At 44.2% G+C, this 17702-nt stretch overlaps 1 protein-coding gene across 2 annotated transcripts in view; it reads right to left on the minus strand.

The window, feature by feature from the left end:
* klhl13 (kelch-like family member 13) overlaps positions 1–17702 on the minus strand; it is a 169612-nt gene that overhangs the window by 109202 nt on the left and 42708 nt on the right. The gene's annotated exons all lie outside the window — the stretch shown is intronic.

Below are 17702 nucleotides of genomic sequence, written 5' to 3' on the forward strand. Positions count from 1 at the left end.
ACTCTGTGTAGGAAAAAACTGCAGATGCTGGTTAAAATCGAAGATCGACACAAAATGCTGGATTAACTCAGTAGGACAGGCAGCATCTCTGGAGAAAAGGAATGGGTGACGTTTCGGGTCGAGACTGATCTTCAGTGACCCGAAACGTCACCCATTAATTCTCTGCTCTGGCAGGTGAGGGAAGCTGGATCATGAGAAGTATTTAAAGTGAGTAAAGTGGAGATATATCGAGCAAGAGAGGGGAATGGAGAAATGAGGCCTGCATAGATCAGCCATGATCATATTAAAGGACCGACAGGCCAGAAGGCATTCTCCTGCTCCTATTTTCATGAGTTGTGATCTTATGTTTGTTATACAGTGCATTCAGAAAGTATTCAGACCCCTTGGTTTTTTCCATATTTTGTTACGTTACAACCTTATTTTAAAATGGATTAAATTCTTTTCTTTTATCATCAATCTACACACAATACCCCAGAATGAAGAAGCGAAAACAGGTGTTTAGAAATTTTTGCAAAGTAATTAAAAAGAAATAACTGAAATATTACATTTACATAAGTATTCAGACCCTTTGCTATGGCACTCAAAATTGAGCTTATGTTCATCCTGTTTCCATTGAGATGTCTCTACAACTTGATTGGAGTCCACCAGTGGTAAATTAAATTGATTGGACATGATTTGGAAAGGCACACACCTGTCTATATAAGGTCCTGCAGTTAACAATGCATGACAGAGCAAAAACCAAGCCATAAAGACAAAGGAATTGTCCGTAGACCGAGACAGGATTGTGTCGAGACACAGATCTGGGGAAGGGTACAAAACAATTTCTGCAGCATTGCAGGTCCCGAAGAGCACAGTGGCCTCCATCAATCTTAAAAGGAAGAACTTTGGAACCACCAGGACTCTTCATAGAGCTGGCCACCTGGCCAAACTGAGCAATTGGGGGAGAAAGGCCTTGGTCGGGGAGGTGACCAAGAACCCGATGGTCACTCTGACAGAGCTCCAGAGTTCCTCTGTGAAGATGGGAGAACCTTCCAGAAGGACAACTATATCTGCAGCACTCCACCAATCAGGCCTTTGTGGTAGAGTGGCCAGACAGAAGCCACTCCTCAGTAAAAGGCACATGACAGCCCACTTGGTGTTTGCCGAAAGGCACCTAAAGGACTCTCAGACCATGAGAAACAAGATTCTCTTGTCTGATGAAACCAAGATGAACTCTTTGGCCTGAATGCCAAGCGTCATATCTGGAAGAAACCAGGCACCTCTCATCATCTGGCCAATACCATTCCTACGGTGAAGCATGGTGGTGGCAGCATCATGCTGTGGGGATGTTTTTCAGCGGCTGGAAATGGAAGACTATTCAGGATCGAGGGAAAGATGAAAGTAAAGAGCAAAGAACAGAGAGATCCTTGATGAAAACCTGCTCCAGAGCATTCTGGACCTCAGACTGGGGAGGAGGCTCACCTTCCAACAGGACAACGACCCTAAGCACACAGCCAAGACAACGCAGGAGTGGCTTCGTGACAAGTCTGTGAATGTCCTTGAGTGGCCCAGCCAGAGCCCGGACTTGAACTCGATCGAACATCTCTGGAGGGACCTGAAAATATCTGTGCATCGACGTTCCCCATCCAACCTGACAGAGCTTGAGAGGATCATCAGAGAAGAATGGGAAAATTACCCAAATACAGGTGTGCCGAGCTTGTAGCGTCATACCCAAGAAGACTTGAGGCTGTAATCGCTGCCAAAGGTGCCTCAACAAAGCACTGAGTAAAGTATCTGAATACTTATGTAAATGTGATATTTCAGTTATTTCTTTTTAATTACTTTGCAAAAAAATTTAAACACCTGTTTTCACTTCTTCATTCAGGGGTATTGTGTGTAGATTGATGATTAAAAAAATGAATTTAATCCATTATCAAATAAAGCTGTAACATAACAAAATGGGGAAAAGGCGAAGGGGTCTGAATACTTTCTGAATGCACTGTATAGACCTAATGGGATCAATGTTGGAGTGGATTCAGTGGCTCTGACCAAAGTTGCCAGCTTTGAGCCATTAACTAATTCTGCAACTCCCACAGTCACCAGGGCACGCTTAAGTCTTTGCTTTACCTTAGACTTTGAGATACACCGTGGAAGCAGGGCCCTTCGGCCCACAGATCCTAAAAATGCAGATAAGGAGATTAAGGGGAAGGTAAGTAGTTGTTTTAATGTGACAAAGCTCCTGGTTTCAAGAAGAATAACATTCCGAAATGAATCGTAGAAATGTTATATGCAATCTATTCCTAAGCAACTTTATGGAAAGGCCTTTAGAGACCCATTTGACATGAATGCCCCCAAATTTTTAACAGTTGGGCAAAAACACACACAATTAGAGCCAGATCTGGAAGCGCTCTGGATTTGACTCAAAGTCCCCAGTAATTGAAGAAAAAGCAAATTAGGTCTCTGAAGACGTGTGTGTGTGTGTGTGTGTGAGTGAATTCTCAGTGATGTCTCATGAATTCTCAGTAATCCCTCATGTTGTCCCAGATACAGTCAGGCAGCAAGTCCTTGAGGGCTCAGCCAGCAAGCGATGGAGACATTATCAAGTTATTCTTGGTGGACATTGAAGTCTGCCTCCCAGAGGGCATTCTGCTACTTGAAGGCTTCAGTGCTTCTTCCTAATTTTACCTTCATCTCCTCACTGAGCTCAATGTTCAAAACCAGGAGCTCCAAAACTATGGAGCTCCAAAACTATGGTACATTAATGATGGAGATAGGAAACATGTGTTGTTCCTGCACTTTGTTTTTTGCTCAAGATTCCAGCATTGCAGTTCCTTGTTTCACACCCCAGTCACCCTGTTTTTTCCCCAACTTCATGCGTTCATCTCCCATCTCAAGAGTTCCACATTTCCCTTTTATCCACTCTCTTTCCCCTCCCACCGACTTTACATCTCACTCAACTTCTTGTCTTATCTGACATCCTTTGTCTCTATCCTTTGTCACTTACTCCACCTATCTGCCACTCATATCACTTGCGAGGCTTGGTCCCACCTCCCCCATTCTTTTCCAGCAAACCCCTATTCCAATCATTTTGAAGAATGGTATCAACCCAAAACAATGTCTGCCCTTTCCTTCCAATTTTCATTTTTTAGAAAAAGGCACTTTGGGAAATAATCTATAAAATACCTCATTTCAGTTCAGTTTATTGTTTATCTGCTTTTAAAGCATTTGTGGAAACAGGAAGTCAATATATGACAAAAAAAATGTTGGTAACTAAAGTTACACTCAACAGAAGATACAAAGTTCTGGAGTAACTTCAGCGGGTCAGCCAGCATCTCTGGAGTACATGGATAGGGTTGGGACCTTCTTCAGACTGGACAGTATCTCTGGAGGACATCCTCATCTTTGTCCTCCAGAAATGCTGCCTGACCTACTAAGTTACTACAGGACTTTCTTTTATTGTAAACTAGCATCTGTAGCTCCTTGAGTCTACAAATCAATTGATTGGTGCATTAAAATGTGAAGCGGTTAAATCAATAATGTTTAACATATAACAACATATAACAACTACAGCATGGAAACAAGCCTGTCCGGCCCTACCAGTCCACGCCGACCATTCTCCCTGACCTAGTCTCATCTACCTGCACTCAGACCATAACCCTCCAATCCCCTCCTATCCATATACCTATCCAATTTACTCTTAAATAATAAAATCGAGCCAGCCTCCACCACTTCCACCGGAAGCCCATTCCATACAGCCACAACCCTCTGAGTAAAGAAGTTCCCCCTCATGTTACCCCTAAACCTTTGTCCCTCAATTCTGAAGCTATGTCCCCTTGTTGGAATCTTCCCCACTCTCAAAGGGAAAAGCCTACCCACGTCAACTCTGTCCGTCCCTCTCAAAATTTTAAAAACGTCTATCAAGTCCCCCCTCAACCTTCTACGCTCCAAAGAATAAAGACCCAACCTATTCAACCTCTCTCTGTAGCCTAAGTGCTGAAACCCAGGCAACATTCTAGTAAATCTCCTCTGTACCCTCTCCATTTTGTCGACATCCTTCCTATAATTTGGCGACCAGAACTGCACACCATACTCCAGATTCGGCCTCACCAATGCCCTGTACAATTTCAACATTACATCCCAACTTCTATACTCGATGCTCTGATTTATAAAGGCAAGCATACCAAACGCCTTCTTCACCACCCTATCCACATGAGATTCCACCTTCAGGGAACAATGCAGTTATTCCCAGATCCCTCTGTTCCACTGCATTCCTCAATTCCCTACCATTTACCCTGTACGTCCTATTTTGATTTGTCCTACCAAAATGCAGCACCTCACACTTATCAGCATTAAACTCCATCTGCCATCTTTCAGCCCACCCTTCCAAAAGGCCCAAGTCTCTCTGTAGACTTTGAAAATCTACCTCACTATCAACTACTCCACCTATCTTAGTATCATCTGCATATTTACTAATCCAATTTGCCACACCATCATCCAGATCATTAATGTAAATGACAAACAACAGTGGACCCAACACAGATCCTTGGGGCACTCCACTAGACACTGGCCTCCAACCTGACATACAATTGTCAACCGTTACCCTCTGGTATCTCCCATTCAGCCATTGTTGAATCCATCTTGCAACCTCACTATTAATACCCAACGATTTAACCTTCTTAATCAACCTTCCATGTGGAACCTTGTCAAATGCCTTACTGAAGTCCATATAGACAACATCCACAGCCTTGCCCTTATCAATTTCCCTGGTAACCTCTTCAAAAAATTCAAGAAGATTAGTCAAACATGACCTTCCAGGCACAAATCCATGTTGACTGTTTCTAATCAGGCCTTGATTATCCAAATAATTATATATATTGTCCCTAAGTATCTTTTCCATTAATTTTCCCACCACAGACGTCAAACTAATAGGTCTATAATTGCTAGGTTTACTTTTAGAACCTTTTTTAAACAAAGGCACAACATGCGCAATGCGCCAATCTTCCGGCACCATCCCTGTTTCTAATGACGTTTGAAATATTTCCGTCATAGCCCCTGCTATTTCTGCACTAACTTCCCTCAATGTCCTAGGGAATATCCTATCAGGACCTGGAGACTTATCCACTTTTATATTCTTCAAAAGTGTCCGTACCTCCTCTTCTTTAATCCTCCTAATTTCCATCACTACTCTACTTGTTTCGCTTACCTCACATAATTCAATATCCTTCTCCTCGGTAAATACCGAAGAAAAGAAATTGTTTAATATCTCCCCCATTTCTTCCGGCTCAGCACATAGCTGTCCACTCTGACTCTCTAATGGACCAATTTTATCCCTCACTATCCTTTTGCTATTGACATATCTGTAGAACCCCTTGGGGTTTACTTTTACATTACTTGCCAAAGCAGCCTCATATCTTTTTTTCGCTTTTCTAATTTCCTTTAGTGTGAACAGTGCAATGTAGCAGCTGTGAAAGGCAATGCACAATACTCAGAAGGATAGTTTTGTTAGCAGTTGGTACTGGCAATTCTCTTAACTCTGTCATCACATTTGAAATATCTGCAAGCTATACTTACAAGAGAACACTTGTTGAATTCCAAACCTCTGAAAGCCAGTAAACATTAGAAGAAAAAAAAAACTATTGATCCCAGAATGATCATTGTGCGGGTGAACAAGTGTCACACTTACTGTTTCATAGACTTTGGCAGCAACAACAGACAAATGAAGAGGGATATAAAACAACTAAAAAAAAATAGAATTCATACATTAAAGAAAAAATCTGGTCAGTATGAAATTGTTACAGTTTCAAGTTAACTTGAGTGTTTCAAGCATTTTTTTGTTTTTATGATGGAAGTGAGAATTTAATGGTGGTAGGGAAACAATTTCTCCACCATAACAGCAAAGTTTATCATCCTCTTAGAAATGTCAAAACAATGAAATGTTTCTTTTGTCCCAGCCTGCAATGTATAAGTGACTTTGGAATTTACCTGGAAGGCAAAACACCCATGTGAAGCCCTGTGATTCATTTCATACTCCCAACTGTCCATAACTGAAAAACAATACAACTAACAAAAACACAAATTCTATTGCAATTAGATGAAAAATATTTCCTCTGTAAAACTGTGTTCAATTTGAGCTCCAAAACCAAGTATATATTGGCTTTGAAAAGATGAAATTGTGGATTCACTTGAAAACCATCACCACCAAAGGTGTTAATTATTCTGATAGATTGGATGATGGTAGTTTATATAACCTTAGGTTTTAAAATGGAAATGGTCTCATTGTTTACGATGGCATAGAATACACATTATAGGAATAAAACCATTTAGTTTCTCCACAGAGTCCACAGTATCAGTTTCGTTCCACGTGAGAGCTTCCTCCCAGCCTTTGTTTGAAAGAAGTGAGTGGAGGTAAAGGAGAAGTTCAGAAAACAATTTCAGCTTAGTGTGGTTCAATTCAAAAGAATTTTCAGAAGTTCTTGCACTGATTAACTTCTCCTTTGACTCGCTCACTTCCTCCAAAGATAAACGGTAGTACAATTTATGGTTCCTGCCTCTGGCTGATGATTTGGGGTCTGTATTTTTCTCATCCAAATGTAGATCTATCTGATCACTCACATTTCCCCCCAGGTACATTAATGAATGCATTTGTTCCGCTTTCAGCTCTTACCTCTAACTGGAACACCTTATTATCATGCTGCTGATTTCCAGCTCTCAACTGGCTGCAGATAACACTGCCCTTCCAACCCTTTATCTGTTTCATAGACATAGAAACATAAAAAATAGGTGCAAGAGTAGGCCATTCGGCCTTTCGAGCCAGCACCGCTAATCAATATGATCATGGCTGATCATCTAGAATCAGTACGCAGTTCCTACTTTCTCCCCATATCCTTTGATTCAGTTTGTCCTAAGACCTATATCTAACTCTCTCTTGAATACATCCAGTGAATTAGCCTTCGCTACCTTCTGTGGCAGAGAATTCCACAGATTCATAACTCTCTGGGTGAAAAAGGGTTTTTCTCATCTCATGCCTAAATGGCCTATCCCTTATTCTTAAACTGTGACCCCTGGTTCTGGACTCCCCCAACAGAGGGAACACTTTTCCTGCATCTGGCCTGTCCAATCCCTTAATAATTTTATATGTTTCTATAAGATCCCCTCTCATCCAACTAAATTCCAGTGAATATAAGCCCAGTCGATCCATTCTTTCATCATATGTCAGTCCCGCCATCCCAGGACTGGTGAACCTACGCTGCACTCCCTAATAGCAATAATGTACTTCCTCAAATTAAGAGACCATAGAGTGGAGAATTTGGAACAGAGTTCTGGAATTTCATGCTATCTTAACTTGACAGATTGTGCAATTAGTTAAAGGACTGAGATGTGCGCTTGGTAAACTGCTGGATTCATTAGTATCCAGTGGATTAGACCATTGATCTGTAGAAATTATTTCAAACACCATGACAGCTGAAGAACTTAAATTCTTGTAATTAAATTAATCTGGTCATTCAAGATGAATGGAGGCACAAGACTGCAGATGCTGGAAACTTGAGCAAAACTTAGTACTGGAGGAACTCAGTGGGTCAGGCAGCAACTGTGGAAAGAATGGACAGGTTGACCTGAAATGTTGCTTCATTCCCTCCTTATATGCTGCCTGATCCACTGAGTTCCTTAAGCATTTTGTGTTTTATTCAGATAACGTTAGGCAAATTCCAGAGTTTTAGAATTTCATGCTATGTTAACCAAGTCCTTTCTATCATCATCAGTGCTATCTTGATTGGATAAAAGGGTTCCAACCTATTGCCTATTCCCCTTCCCACACCACTGTCTCACAGAGGCACAGAAGATGCAACATCTACATGTTAATCTCCTTCCTTTCCCCCTTCCAAAGTCAAAAGCAAACCTTCCCTGTGGAATGGATATTTGCTTGTACTTTCAATTATATATTTGCTGTTTACAATGCAATCTCCTCTACCCTGCAGAGCCCACCCAAACAGACTGGATGATTGCTTTGCTGAATTTTGCTTTGCTGGCACCTCAGTTTGCTTGAATCTGAGCTTCCGTTTACTTTCCACGTTAATCCCACTTCCCTTTCTGCCTGTGGCTTCCTCAGCCGTTCCAATGAAGTTCAATGAAATGTTCACGGAACAGCACTACAACCCTCCACATTCAAACTGAGCTCAATACACCTGGACCATCCCCAGCAGCAGTCATGCCTAGTCATTTAAGTCCAGAGGGGGAACACCCCCACAGGAAAAGGAAGAAAAAAAATAAACATTACATTCATAACAAAATATAAAAATGAATATCACCAGAGCACATTTAAAGCATGAACATTTGCACCATTAAATGTTCAGCAAATGCAAATGGTAAAAATATCTAAACAAACATTAAGATTTATTTAATTACACAAATTTCTCCAAAGATCACAAAATAAGCAGCAGGATGCTTGGGACTACCTCAGTTGCATATCCATCAAGCTAGCCCCATTTCCTGAATCTTACTCCGTATTAGTACAGGCAAAATAATTTCTGGCACAGCAATCTAATGCCTTTACTGAGCACCAGTGACTTTTACTTGATATATTAATTCACAGGACATACACATCGCTCGTAAAACCAACATTTATTTCCCTTCCCCAACTGCTCCCAAACTGAGTCAGTTAAGGGTCATTCACATGCAGCTACACACATCAAAAGACTAAAGATAAGCCATTTTTCAAAGTGCTGGTCCTTTCACGGTCATCTTTACTGTGCCTAGCGTTATCTGAATAAAACATAAAGTGCTTAAGGAACTCAGTGGATCAGGCAGCATATAAGGAGGGAATGAAGCGACATTTCAGGTCAACCTGTCCATTCCTTCCACAGTTGCTGCCTGACCCACTGAGTTCCTCCAGTACTATATTTTGCTCAAGTTTCCAGCATCTGCAGTCTTGTGCCTCCATTCATCTTGAATGACCAGATTAATTTAATTACAAGAATTTAAGTTCTTCAGCTGACATGGTGTTCAAAATCATTTCCACAGATCAATGGTCCAATCCACTGGATACTAATGAGTTTACCAAGCGCACATCTCAGTCCTTTAATTAACTGCACAGGAGATCTGTTATAATATTCTTTCTTTTCTATTTGAAGAAATGTCATCTGCAATGGCTGTCGGTCAGTGAGAAAGGATACCTGCGGCTGACTTAATCGCAACATTCGTTTGTGTCCACTAATATTTCTAACAACCGTCCATTATAAGCAATGAATTAATTGCTCATTAAATCATTCAAATTTGCCATCCCACACAGACTTTTCCTTCTGGTCTTCCTCCCCTCAACTTTCCCCAGAACTATACATGCTGAAGACACGCTTCATTTGAACTTTTTTCAAATCATAGCAAATACTCACAAATTTGGACTTGTGTTCTCACTTTTACCGATCCTCCCTCTGTATCAGTCACAACCTCAACAAACATAGGAACCTTAGCAGGAGTATCTCATCTGGGACCATACGACTACTCAGCCATTAGGATCATGACTTCTACCTCAGCACTTGTGCTATTCCAATACCTCTCGAATTCTGTAGTGTTCAGAAATCTATTAGTCCGAGTTTGAATACACACTGACCGAGCTTCCACAGCCTTCAGGGGTAGAGAATTCTGACCATTCAGCAGCCTGAGTGAAGAAATTTCTCGTCGTCTTAAGCCCTTTATTCTGAGACTCTGGACTCCTCAGCCAAGGGAAACATCCTCCCTGCATTTAGCCTAACAAATCCTTAAAGACGTTTGTATGTCTCAGTGAGCCTTTTACGTTTTTTTTTTAACCCAGTCCATGCATCTATTCAATCTGTCTCCAATCTGGCACACTCACCACCCTCAGAACTAGTCTAGTCATTCATCACTGCAAATCCTCAGTGGCAATCAGCTCCCTTTTTTGAGGTAAAGGGATTAATACTGTACACAATACCCCAGGCGCAGTCTGACCAAGTCCTATTCAATTGCAGATAAGTTTCCTTACACTTGCATTCAAATCACCTCAAAATAAAGGATTATACCATTTATTTCTTAATTATTTGTTGCATCTGCACAGTTGATCTTCGATGTCTTGTGTACATGCACACCAAGGTCCCTTTGAAGATAGATTATGACCCAAGCTTTCAATATTTAACAAGTACACCTGTTTTCTATTGTGCACCAAAGTGGATAGCATCAATTTCCCATATTATATTACAGGTGCATGGATATGCAGGGAATGGAGGGATATGAATCATGTGCAGGCAGATGAGATTAATTTATCTTGGCATAATGGTTAACACAGACATTGTGGGCTGAAGTGCCTGTTAGAAAACTGTAAAAATACAGTGCAGTATGTTTTAAATGCAACATTCAGGCCCTTCTGCAAATGAATAAGACTCGGTGAGACTGCACCTGGGGTATTGTGTACAGTTTTAACCTCTTTACCTTAAAAAAGGAGCTAATTGCCACTGAGGGATTGCAGTGGTGATTTCCTGGACTAGATCTGAGAGTGGTGTGCATGCCAGATGGGAGACAGGTTGAATAGATGCATAGGCTGAGTTTACAAAATACTGAAAGGGCTCAATTTGGCCGATCCCCTTCAACAACACCAGTCACAATTCCACCTGGTCTACAAACTTTAAGATTTGGTCCACTCGACTAACTAGTTTACTTTAGTTTATTGTCACGTGTACTGAGGTACAGTGCAAAGCTAGGTGATGTAAAGTATGGAAAGCTCCGGCTCCAGCACAAATCCTCGCAATACCTCACCCGTCACAGTCTAGCAATCTAGAACAGATTCTCACTAATTGCTTTCTTTCCAAGACAAAAGTAAGACTGGTAACCAATAAAAAAACACTCCCTTCATTCCTGGCTGCAGTTCCTATTTGTAGCATCTACCTCGTGTACTGTGGCTTTTCACCTTCCGGACCTGTGCATTCTACCAATGCAAGACAAAGACAAGTGCAAGATGTCCTCCATGTCATATACCATTATGACATGAAAATATATTTCCAGTTCTTCGTAATTGCTAGGTCTAAATCAAGGAACCTCCTGTAGATCTTCCCTCTGTTATCAGGTTTCTAATGAAAATTCCATAAATTGGGGTACTGTCCAATTCACTTCAACATTATTGCGGACATTGGCCTTTATCTCTGGAATTGTTGCGCTACATCGCTGAGAACCATATGCTTCACTCTGTACCTTCCTATTCGCTCTATCTATTGTACTCGACTTTGACTTGATTGTATTGCAGGTAAACAAAGCTTACACGTGACAATAGTAAACCCAAAGTTCTCAGCATATCATACTATTACTTTCTCAAGGACAATTTGTGATAAGCCATAATGCTGGCCTTATCAATGATGCCAACATTAAATAATTGAAAATCAACACTTCACAGTTGATCAATTCTGCCAATAACATATTCCTTTCTGTACTCCTCACCATTAGCTTCATCTCAAAGATACCACTTACAAGAGTTATAAATTTACAAGTTGAAGTCTGACATTTAAGCCCATGGCTGACACTTCAATAATACACAGAAAATAATGCCGTGTCATTTTTATGATGAGATATTAAATAGAGGGTCTCATTTGGACACAAACTATTCCTTCTTTTGATTTAAAGAGAAGCTGGGGAGTTCTCCCAGTATCCTGTCAAACATTTGTGTCTTAGTCAACCACACTAAAAACTAGTCACCTAGATATTATCATTCTGCTGTTTGTGGAGCTAGCTGTGAGCAGATTGGGTGCCTACATTCCAACAATTGCCACCTTTCAAAAAACAACTCATTAGCTTTAAACTGCTTTGGAACTTACTATGGTCTTAAATAAATCTATAGTTGCTATCTCCTAAGAGATTGTACAGAAGAAAATTTACTGAACATTACTGAGGGGCATGCTCAAGCATTCATCACAGCATCAGTTGATAATGATGACTATTTATGTAATGTTCAAGATTCCAAAGTATTTGATTTGATCTATTTTCTATGTCACCGGCACAGAGAAGAGTGTGCTGGTGACATGGGCGCACCGGCCTATGTCGGTTAGCCAGATGTAACAAACTGTCTACCACAGAGACCAGTGCTGCTGCATCAACATCATACAATTTCTATCAATGACGTGGATGGAAGTACCCAAGGAATGAAGTTCAAATGTGCTGATGACACAAAGATGGAAGGAAATTAAATTGTAAAGAGGACATGAGAGGGTTCCAAAGGAACTAGGTTACAAGGAAAAGTTCTGACAAATTAAGTATAATGACAGAATATGTGAAATTGTACCAATTTTTAAAGTAAAATCAAAGCTTTTTATAAAAAAGATGAGGGACCACAGATTTCTGGGGTACAGAGAGAGCAAGTACTGCAAGGAGATAGGAAAGACACCAGAACATTATTACTTACAGCTAGGAGCATTGAATACAAATTTAAGAGGTCCTGATTCAGATAATTGGAACATTGTTGAGATCAGTACTCCAAATAGTGCCAGTTGTTTCTTTAAGGAAGAATGTTAATGCATTGAAACCCAACTCAGAGAAGGTTTACTAAACTTATACCGAGAGTGGGCAAGTTGGCTGATGAGGAATGGTTGGAGGCCTTTGGGATTTCAACAGGATGTGCAGATGATGTTTTTGATTGTGGGAGAATCCAGAGCTACGCACAGTGTTTAATCAACCATTTAAGGCATAGATAAGACTACATTTTTCCCTTCAAGATGCTGTATTTACTGAAGCGCGCGTGCGGGTAAATATAGAAATAAAAAACCTGAAGTTTAACGTGTAGTACATGGTCATTAAATGCAATGGTCACATTAATTTCTCTTGACAGCTTTATACGCATATATGTCTGAAAGAATATAATTAGTTTAAACAAAATCAATAACACAGGTAGCACAGTTGCCCAGCGGTAGAGTTGCCTTACAGCACTAGAGACCCGGGTTTCATCCTGACTACGGGTGCCGTCTGTATGGAGTTTGTACGTTCTCCCTGTGACCGCATGAAATTTCTATGGGTGCTCCAGTTTCCTCCCACACTCCAAAGACATACAGGTTTGTTGGTTAATTGGCTTCTGTAAATTGTACCTCGTGTGTAGGATGGTGCCAATGGACGGGGTGATCGCTGGTCGGCATGGACTCGGTGGGCCAAAGGGTTGTTGCCATGCTCTCGAAAGTCTAAAAAGATCTTGACGATTTGATTGTAATCTCAACACTGCACTTCCATCTACCCATGGTAATTTTTCACCACCTTGTCAAATGTCTTAACAACATACAGACTCTGTGAACACTATGGTGAACACTGCCCAGTCCATCACCGGCTCTGACCTCCCCATCATTGGTATTCGAGGTAACATGATAGATGGACATCAAGAACAGCTATTAACGAAACAGTAAAACACAACTCACTTTGAACATATTCTTATAAAACCACATTCACATCTCACTGAATGATAAGTGTAAAGGAGTGTTCTCTGACACACTGTAACCTTTACTGGTAGTTTATTATAGCACATGGCACACACGTCCCAGCACTGACTGCATCCAGCCTTCAGACGTACCGGGACCTAAAAGGGTGGAACAAAGGGAGGAGACTACAGTTGTACTAATAGGATGGGGCGTGGTTAGTGGTGATAAGGTAGCTACAGTATAGGTTGCATGCATAACCATCTACATCCTTCCCCTTACAATTCAAACAAGTTACTACAGTAGCAGGATTATTATACAGTACCTGCAAAGCTAGACATATTCTCCGTAGCGAGCCGGAGGTTTTACAATCCGACCCGAGCGAGTGCGCACAGCACCTTCACCCTCCCCGCCCGAAAGAGTAGGAGGGGGGACAAGAACAGAAACAGGAGGAGAGAAGCTGGGTGGAGAACCCAGCTTGCAGGGGGAACGGAGAGACACAGGAGAGCCAGGCGAAAATGAAGGGGTAGAACGAGTTGAAGTTGGAGAGAGAGAAGATTTTGCAGGGGACAACAGAGCCTGGGGAGCAAGCCCGGGAGGAGCAGGGGGGGCTACCCGAGGCAAAAGGACCGACCGTGGCATGCAGGGAGCAGAGGGTACGTTAGTGGAGGAAGGCTCGACACGCGATGGAGGGGTATACGGAACCGCAGGAGGTGGTTTGGGCTCGTTAACCGCCAACAGGTGCTGGCGGCTGCGTCTGTAGACAGTCCCTTCGAAATCCACGAGGTAGGAACGTGGCGCGGTGTCAAACCCGACGACGGTGGCAAGTCGGGAATAGCCGGTGGACGTCTGCAAACGGACGACCTGTCCCGGCATCAGTGGAGAAAGAGGGCGGCAGGATTTATCATGCGACCGTCGCTGGATCTCGTGTTTTTGGGCAATACGTTTCTGGACATCAGCAGGCTGCAGGACTTTAGGCATCAGGGACTGCTGGGCAATAGGCATCGGAGGGCGGACAACTCGGGACATGAGTCGCTGGGCAGGGGATCCCATGGAAATGTCTCGAGAAATGTTGCGAAGGTTCAGGAGACACTGATAGAAATCCCCGTTCGAGAGGCGGGTTTGTTCAAGCAGGTGCTTAGCGCTCCGGACCGCCCGTTCCGCTAGACCATTGCTTTGAGGGTACTCCGGGCTGCTAGTGAAATGATTAAAGTTCCACTTTGTGGCAAACGCTCGAAACTCAGCGCTGGTGAACTGGCGACCGTTGTCTGTCTGCAGCCGGACAGGGGAACCAAACGTGGCAAAGTGGCGGCGAAGCTTGCTGATCACCATCTCGGAGGTGATGGCAGGGAGGAAGTCCACCTCGAACCAATTCGAGTAAGAGTCTACTAGCACAAGGTATTGCTTACCACGCCAGTCGAAAATGTCGGCAGCCAGAGAAGTCCAGGGCATTTCAGGTGCAGGCTGCTGCAAAAGTGGCTGTCTTTGCTGATGCGGGGCAAGCGAGTGACAGTCCGGACAGGAATCGACTCGGGCTTGGATGTATTTAGCCATGGCCGGCCAGTAGTACTGGTCCTGGGCATGTGAGATGGTGGCATCTGCACCGGGATGTCCCATGTGGGCGGCATCAAAATACAAGCCACGCAGTGATTCCGGGATGACAACTTTGTGCCCTTTGATAATAATACCATCCCGGAGGACTAACTCATCGCGGACCAAAAAATAGGGGTGGACGCTGGCAGGCAACGAATTCCGCTTGGTGGGCCACCCGCGCTTGATGACAGCAGCAAGCTGCTGCAGGTCGGGGTCGTTTGCGGTGTGTTCAACCAGGCATTTCAGCTGGTGAGAAGGGACGAAGTTGACGTTCAGTACCTGTAAGTCCGACTGCTCGAAGGGGTGCTGGTCGCAGGAGGTCCGGGGGGCCCGGGACAGTGCATCAGCCACATGCATCTCGGTGCCCCTCTTATATACGATCTTAAAGTCAAAGCGCTGTAGCTGCAGCATCATCCGCTGTAGTCTGGCAGGAGCGCAGTGTATCGGTTTATTAAGTATTGTCACCAGTGGCTGGTGATCCGTTTCAATGGTGAACCTGGTGCCGAATAAGAAGTCTCTAAACTTCGAACACGCGAAAACCACCGCCAGCAGCTCCTTCTCTATCTGAGCATAGCGTTGCTCTGTGGCCGTCATTGTCCTAGAGGCATAGGAGATAGGCTGCAGCGAGTCGTCAGCGTGGAGTTGCAGGCAGGCAGCACCCAGTCCAAATCGGGAGGCGTCGCAGGTGACCACGATTGGAAGCAGCAGATCAAAAAACCTTAGTGTTGGTGTGCTGACCAGCCTCGTCTTCAGCAGGTCGAACGCCTGCTGGTGGTGTGGAAACCATGCCCAGGCAATGTCCTTCTTTGTGAGTTGTCTCAGGGGTGCGCTCAACTCGCTGAGGTCGGGGATAAACTTCCCCAGGTAGTTCACCATGCCCAGGAAGCGCTGCAGACTGACAGCGTCAGTCGGGGCCGGCAGCTCAGAGATGGCGCTGGTCTTTTGCGGGTCTGGCTTTAACCCTTGGGCTGTGAAGATGTGTCCGACGTATGTGACCTCAGGCACCCGGAACTTGCACTTTGACCGATTGAGCTTCAAATTTATCTGCCGGGCACGGTTCAAAATCCGCCGGAGGTTGTGGTCATGTTCGGCCACGTCCCTCCCATAGACCAGAATGTCATCCACAATAATCGCGCAGGGCAGACCTGCAAATAGTTGTTCCATAGAACGCTGAAATACCTCGCTGGCAGAGTTGATGCCGAACGGCATCCGTAAAAACTTAAACCTGCCGAAGGGCGTGCTGAACGTGGTCAGATCCGTGGAGCGTTTGTCCAGGGGTATCTGCCAAAACGAGCTCCTTGCATCGAGGACGGAGAACACAGTAGCTTGTCCCACCTGGGCGGCAACATCTTCGACAGTCCTCATGGGGTAGTGGGGCCGTTTAATTGCCATATTTAAGTCCTTGGGGTTAATGCACACCCGTATCTCATTTTTTCCTTTCTTCAACGTGGCGACCATGGTGGAGACCCATACGGTTGGATCGCTGACAGCCTCCAGCACTCCCATGTTGACCATGTCCTTGAGCATATTCTCCACTTTGCCCTTCATGGCAAAAGACACCCTGTGGGGTGGACGGATCACGGGCTCCACAGATGGGTCTGTCGCGATCTTGTACACCACCGGCAGCTTCCCCAGCTTGTCGTCAAACAGGTCTGGGTACTCACATAGTGGATCCATCACAGGTTGCACCTTGTGGACCGTATGGTTAAACGACACCAGCCCAAGATCCTGGCATGCCCGGTTGCTAAGCAACGTCACACAGTCACTGTCCAGAATGAAGAAAGACAGGTCCTGGGAACCTTCCTGCAGCACGCAGTGGAAGGTCGCCCTCCCCACAGGTGTTAGTTCCTCTCCCCCATAGGCACGCAAAACAGAGCGGTCGGCAATCAGCAGCTCATTATTCCTTATCCGGTGGAACAGCTTTGTTGACATTACGTTCACCTTCGCCCCCGTGTCAAGTTTAGCAGAGAAACACTTATTGTTGACAGTTATGTTCACAGAAGGATCGGGGAGGCGAGATCGGCTGTGGAGGAGAGTGTAAATACTTACATCTCCCGTGGAAAAGCTGGGCTCAGAGTCCATCTCGCTATCAACCTGCAAAAGATTGTCTAGGAGTTGTCTGGGAGCTGAGGGAACTTTCCCACGGGATCGGCAGGCAGCTGCAAAATGGTTTCTTCTCCCGCAGAAATTGCATGTCTTCCCAAGGGCTGGGCACTGTGATTCTGAGGAGTGTACGTAGCTGCAGTTAGGACACTTGTTAGATCTTGGGTCCCGGGGTGTGCGAACGGGCCGCTGTGGAGGGCGAAAGTTCTCCCTCATCCGTCGTTGTCCAGCAACTCCAGTTAAATTTACGGCTCGGTTGTCAGACCCCCTCTGTCCGTGAGGATGGTGGACCACTTCGGCAATGCGGCACGCATGCATTGCTTGAGTCAGGGTTAGGTCAGGCCGTTGCAGCAGGTCGGCACGCAGCTTCTGATCGACCATACCGGTAACGAGAATGTCTCTGACGAGCTGGTCGCGCATGGTTTCGAATCGGCACCGCTGGGCAAGGTGTCGCAGGTCGGCAATGAAGCATTCAACAGGTTCATCCGGCTGTTGCTTGCGTGAGAAGAACCTGGCCCGCTCCAGTATACGGTTGGAGGGCAGGTCGCATAGCTCCGCGAATTTGCGCAAAAGACATACCGGGTCGTCGGCCGATTCAGCTGGCTCGACCGGCTGGTCGTTGTCATCCAGGACCGCTGG

The sequence above is a fragment of the Rhinoraja longicauda genome, chromosome 15 (assembly GCF_053455715.1).
Source record: "Rhinoraja longicauda isolate Sanriku21f chromosome 15, sRhiLon1.1, whole genome shotgun sequence".
Lineage (NCBI taxonomy): Eukaryota > Metazoa > Chordata > Chondrichthyes > Rajiformes > Arhynchobatidae > Rhinoraja > Rhinoraja longicauda.